We start from the raw sequence: 6,845 nt of genomic DNA on the forward strand, positions 1-6,845 counted from the left end.
AACGAAGTTCTTTGACATCCGATAACGTTTTAATAATTAATAATGAATATATATTTAAACGCTTTATAAGCATCTTATGACATTCGAATGTTAGATGATTTCGCGGATAAATCAAACGCCAATCGGATTACGCCGTCGATCTCTTTGTTATTTGAGCCGTACTCGTGATCGTATTGTAAGAAATTCCAGTTTTTATAGATTTTTCAAGGTAATCGTTTAATGTAGTGTAGTATTGTACAAGGTCGTTAATTAACGTAAAGCAATGTTATATCGTATTGAGGATTTACGTCTCGGAGTTGTATAACTCGACAAAAACAAGGTAAGGAAAACAAACTAAATTAAAGGTTATAACCTGGTTGTGATTCCTTCTTCCTTCATTACGTCGTAGTATTTGGTACACGAAGTATCTCCGTTCTTCCGAAATCGTTCGAATTCGTTCTTTTTCCAAATATTTTAAATCATTCGTATTCAGAATTGTGCGTCTCCATACGTAGCAATTTCTACGTCTATCGTCGTGTCGAAACACGTCGTGTCAATCGACATTACTTGCGACGTAATTTAGAAAACCATATTGTAACGCAAGTACTGTCGAGATAATTGGCTGCGATTAAATCAATTAAATAATTTTCATGACACTGCTCAATTTTTGAGATTAATAATGTCGGTAATACGTGAAAAGATCGATTTGTAGGTAATACATCGAAGTGTCGGTAATATACCGAACTATCGGTAACACATGAAATCGTCGGTAATACATCGAACTATCGGTAATAAATGTAGCGGTCGGTACATACCGATATTAACTTCTCTGGAATTCTTAAGATGGCATTTGGATGAAAGAACTGGCGCGAAGATTTGGCGCGGGTCAAACTACAAACTTTATTTTGGGGTATCGATTTTTCCTAGGAAACCTTTCTCATTAAACTAGATACGATTTAACAAACTCTATTAGCAAACTAAACGGTAAACTTTATAATTAATAAGTACTTTCTATTCCAGTTGTAACAATTATTATTTTTCTCGTTACTTTCTTGCACTTACGTAGATATACTCGATGAATAGATATAATTTTCGAATAATTCTTTTTGGGTGTAACCGATATGAAAGCTAAAGACAGAGATCGGGGTAAAAGTGCTTCCACGGAAGGAATTCACGAGGACGACGCGGACGGCGCCTCGTAATTCATTTGGACGGTAGTCGGACGAGACAGGCTCAATTACACAAGCGGCAAAAAGTGCACGGAGAAGCCGCTTCCTCGTACGACGTGAGTGGTCCATGATCTCACTCTCTCTTTCACTCTCATCCGTCGTTGATGCCGTTTGCCGCTATGTTACATCTAAAACGTTCGCTGTCGTTTGTGGTGTCGAAAGAAAACAAGTCTTACGGGCTCGTGTCCTGCGTCAGTCAGGCGGACATTGTCGGATCGTTTGAAAGTTCTTTGTCATTCCTCTGACTGCCGACGTCGAGTAGTTAAAACTTTTTATCTGCGACAAAAACGTCTTAGAAAATTTATCGAAATATTTTTTTTTCTTTTTTTTTTTTTTTTACTCTCTTTCTCTCTGATATATGTATGTATGCATATATATATATATATATTTGTAGAATTTTTTCTCTGGATGACGTCGGACGATAAATTAACAAGCCGATTAGTCGATGCATTAATGAAAAATTCGAATCGCGAGGCTGCTCGAATCCCGAACGTATTTCTTTCCGTTGTACGTTATCTTTTTAGTTTAGTTTTTGGAGTAAGGTCTCTCGCAAAATGTCAGTTCGACATGTTGGCTCGTCGGAGGAAGATCGACGGGCGCGTTATTACGTCTGAGAATGCATTACCGACAAAAATCGTGCACTCCGATATAGAGACTGTCAAAGGAGGAAAAAGTCGTCTTGCTGGCTCGTGTCTATACCGGACGCGAACGATCATTAAAGAGTTTGTCGGAGTCGAGACGTGTAAGAATTACGAGCGTCGTTCTCGATGTCGACGTGTAACTATGTTCGGTGTTCCGTTCTTTTGTCGCTACGACACGAACGTGTTAGAGTTCACCGTGTCAGGATTTACCGTAGTCGAACGTGGACTCTTCTCTCTGTGAAACGCGTACGGGATGCTGATGACGAAGGAGAAGGAGGAGTAGAAGAAGAAGAGCAAAAGAAGAGAAGAGGAGAGAAGAGAAGAGAAGAGAAAAGAAACGGAAAAATAGGAACGATCGGAGTTTCGTTGTTGAAAGAAAAGGAACAACGCGTCAGACACGGAGTACGATCGAAAACAATGGGACTCGGTGTTGATGGTAATATTTTAATGAAGTTAGCAAGTTCCCAGTAACGGCCACTATCGCTCGCATCGTAAGCTCGTAGACGCGATTCCAGGAGCGTAAAGCGACGTCCTGGAGAGAGGAGAGGATGAGGCGGCGGTGAGGAGGCGCCACCCAACCACTGATTTCCACTTACCGATATCGTTCTACAAAGCTGCCTTCATCTGGCAGCCTTCTACTACTCGGCTTCGCTTAATATGAGGGAATGAAAGAGATAGAGAGAGAGAGAGAGAGAGAGAGGACGGGGAGTAGTTTTGGGAAACGAGTCTTCGGGATGAAATGGGAAAAAGTTGTAAAGTAAACGTGAGAATACGTTCAATTTACATCTCATTATAATCGACAATTTATATCTTATGTCATGAACAGTACGTTCGCGATCCGTTGGAAACATTAAAAGATCTCTATACCAAACTCTTTCGAGGAAAGGGAGAGAAGTTTAAGTTTGAAACGTCTAGCTAATTTTCCAGCGAGTTCGTAGAGATTTGGTAGAAGAAAGAAAAAAAAAAGAAAGAAAGAAAGAAAAAGAGAGAGAAAAGAAAAGAACGAATACGCCAGCGGGAGTATACCAGTCAGAGGAGGAGATTTTACCGTTAGAAACGCAGCAACGTTCGTTCGTTCGTTCGTTCGTTCGTTCGTTCGTTCGATCGCATAGAGGAGAAGCAAAGCTTTGCGCGGATGCAATCACGTGCGCAAACAAATCGCTTTGCATGCGCTCGGCGCGCCAGCTACGCTAGGGATTAATTTGATGGATGTTTCGCCTACGAAATGAAGAGGCGTGGGCTACGATTCATGAGAAAATGCGATTATCGGCTCTCTCCGCGAAACGCGCGCACGTAGAGGTCGGCTTTGCCAAAGAATTCTACGTACGTCCTACGGCAACATTTAGAAGCTTCTTTTCTCCATGCCGCGACTTCCTCTTCTTCTTCTTCTTCTTATTTTTTACTTCTTGCTTTTTTACTTCTTATTTCGCAATTCCACATATCCATTGCAAGAAATTAAAAAGAAAGGTCGATTACCTTGGAATTTTTAAGATTGCTAAAAGTGAAATTATTTTCAACATATTTTTATCATTATCAAACATTGTTCAAAGCATTCGCTTGGAATTTCAATAATAAATCGTCGCGTGAGACGACTTACGTTAATCGTTATGTCTCTCATGTGCTTTTGTTCCCTTCGTGCATGGTATCTTTCTTTTTTTTTTTTTGTTTCGCGTGTCACAGTCTTGGTCAGGTCGTTGGAGAGCGAGCATCTTTCAAGAATCGAAGCTCGATTCGACAGCGCAGAACGGTGCAATTATACATACATACATACCTATACACATACCTATATACATTATTCGATTTGACGATCTACGTTAGATAGATATTTTTTCTTTTTCTTTTTATATCTTCTTTTAAAATAATTCCGATCGCCAGATCCCGAGTTTAATCGAGGAGAACTCCAAGAAGAAATAATACCGATCTCTAGGATCGTAACAATATTTTAATACCGTACTCTTAAATTTAAACTCGCGTTTTACTCGATAGACCTTTCAAATTCGGATGTCTCCCTAAAAAGGGAAAACTTTTCTTCGCTAGACATTGCACAAGATTTTCCTGATGTTGGTTGAGATAACGTTAGACTGGTATCGCGTTTGTGATTGTGCGTGATGACTGTGTGTGCGTGCGTGTAGGAACGTTTGTGTCCGTGGATAAGCAGACGTTGAATACACGTATGTATACGTGCTTGGGTAAAGGGAGAAGGAGAATCAGGACTATAAGGGCTGTCCTAGGATTTCGTCTCTAGGAGTAGCTCCTCTGAGAGGGATATTAAGGCCAAGGCTATCTGATGGCTCCTCTCTTCGACCCTTCTATTTTCTCTCTCTCTCTCTTTCTCCCTCTTTGCTCTATATCTATGTCTCCGTCTTTCTCTTTCTCTTTCATTCGTGAGCTTGCGCTCTCACGAATGTTCAGGAATAAGATAAAGGGAAGAGAAGAGGAGAGAAAGACAGGACTTGAAATTACTGCATCGATCCTTCTCCCTTCTCGGCAAACTCTCTTCTCATCCTCTCTTATACTCCGCGTTAAGCGACGATAGATGAAACCAATTTCGCTCCTTAAGCTTGTTTTACTCGCTAAGATTTAGCTAGATCGCCCTCCACCCTTTCCCCCTCCACTCCATTTACTTCATTATACTCGTGATTTTGATACTTCTCTCTCTCTCTCTCTCTCTCTCTCTCTCTCCAAGTTTTCTTAATGTTTTATGTTTGAATTTATTCGTCTAGCATTGACGTTAATATCGTCATTTACTCGTTATCATACGTCGTAGGTATCGTACGATCGTACGATATTCGTGGTATTGTTTATTCTTGGATCGCTCCTTGATTAAATTTCGTTTTATCGATTATATCGAAATATCGGTTATACGCGTTATAATTTATTCGAAATAATTAATATCGACGATGTCGTTCGTTAATCTCGTCATTTATCACAATCGTCGGTGATCGGTGTTTCTTATTAAATTTTATTTTATTCCGAAAAAAAATCGATTATCCTTGAAAAGACTTCCATCGATGAGATACCTTTTTTTCTACGCGAGGGATTACGCGGTTTATGGCATCCTTACACCCGCGCGCGCGCACACTCACATTCACACACACACACACACACACTGTTTCTCTCTGTTTCGTTCTCCTATCAGTAACTTCAGTATCTTTCTCCGTCGCTTTATCTTTTCACTTCTTTTATCGTCCGACCGTTCTTTTCATTATATTTTATCATCAACCTTGTCCCTTGCTTCATCTCGCGTTCACTCTTGGGCTCTTTTTAAGATCGACCGTAACAACCCTTTCGTTTTTATTATCCCTTTACGTCGCTTCACGTCGAAAATCACATTTTATTCAAAATGTTTTGTCTCGAAGAATGTAGTTTCATAAAAAGAAAAGAAAAGAAAAGGAAGATTGACAATAGTATTAAATATATTTCAATAAAACATTTCACGTAACTATATCTCTACATGATTTATATATATATATATATTTTTGTTGTCTTTTGAGAGATACTTTAACACTTGGATTACAATTATTTAAAAATGAAACAAACGGAAAAAGGAATTATATTTCCTCTTGGAAAAAAAAGAAATAATTCTCTTTTAAGTCTGCGATTAAAAAATTTTAAGAATGCCTGACAAGATATGTCTTTTAACATCTCAAATGAATTATACCACTTACGTAATATCACCGACTCTCGAATGAATTAAAATTAGATTTATTTTTGTTAGGTTTTTGTTTTCGCCGATTATCAGATGTGATTTTCGAAATGAGAGCATTCGAGCTCTCCTCGGGCTTCATTCCTATCGCTCAAACTCTCAACGAAAGATATAAAAATTTAATTCCTCCCTTAGAATGACGTGCCACCACCAATGCCGCGGGCTTCGCTCTCGAATTTCTCTCAAATCCTTCCCCCTTTTTCTTTCGCTTCTTCTTTTTTCTCCTCTCTCTTTCTCTCTCTCTCTCTCTCTTTCTCTCTTTTTCTCTCTTTCTCCTATCATTCCGAGGTCGAGAAACCTCATCCTTGATATTTCAACCTCTATTCCTAACTTTTCTCTTCTTCCTAGGAAACTTTTTCCATTCTTACACTCGTTAGCGGGATCGTTTGGGAAAATTTAATACCTGCGTCTCGAGTTTACAAAGTGGAACTCTCTGAACTCTCAGCTTGAACTTCTCGTTCCCACCTTTTTATTTCTTCTTTTTCCTTTTCTTTTTTCTTTTTTACATTTTTTCTCGCAAATCAGATCAAATGAAATTCATTTTCAATCATCGAAATATATATTTTACTTTTTACAGTGCGATGAGTTAATCTCGAAGATTGACGAACGTGGATCTATGAAAGTTAATTTGATTAAAAATAAAATCGCTCTTAAGAGAGAGACGGAAAATTTTTGATAGATTGATGAAGAGAAAAGTCGAGAAATGAAGAATTTGGTCGGATAATTTTTTTTCTTTTTTTTTTTTCTTCTCGATACGAATTAGAAACAAATGACTTATCTTTTTATCGAGAAATCGAATCCTTTAGGACTCGTTATTTCCGGTTAACAAACAGGTCATGTTTGATGCACTGGGAAAAGTAATTTCGGTGCGTAAAAATTCGTGATATTTCAAAGAGAAGAGTTTGATTCGAGTCCCTTTTTTTCTTTTTCTTTTTCTTATGGGCCAGGCTTTTCCAGGTCTTGAGAAGCGGTGAAAGATATCCCGGATACGTCGCCCTCCGCAAGGGTTTTGTAAGGAACAGGCAATCTCTGTCTGCGCTAGATAACGTCGAGAGCGGGGGGTGGTGGTGGTGGTGGTGGTGCGAGGGGGGCCAGCTTTTCATCTTACTAAATCACCCGCCAACTCCCACCACCTCTGCTTTCCGTTCTAGCCACCACCCCAAACCGACGGCGGCATCCTGTTCGCGTATAAACGGACTACGAGCTAAACAAGAAACTTGCCTTGGTAGGTACATCGTTATCTGCCTGAGATTAAGCGATCCAATTATATCGAGATAATCGGTGAACGCG

The sequence above is a fragment of the Vespula vulgaris genome, chromosome 12, assembly GCF_905475345.1.
Source record: "Vespula vulgaris chromosome 12, iyVesVulg1.1, whole genome shotgun sequence".
NCBI lineage: Eukaryota > Metazoa > Arthropoda > Insecta > Hymenoptera > Vespidae > Vespula > Vespula vulgaris.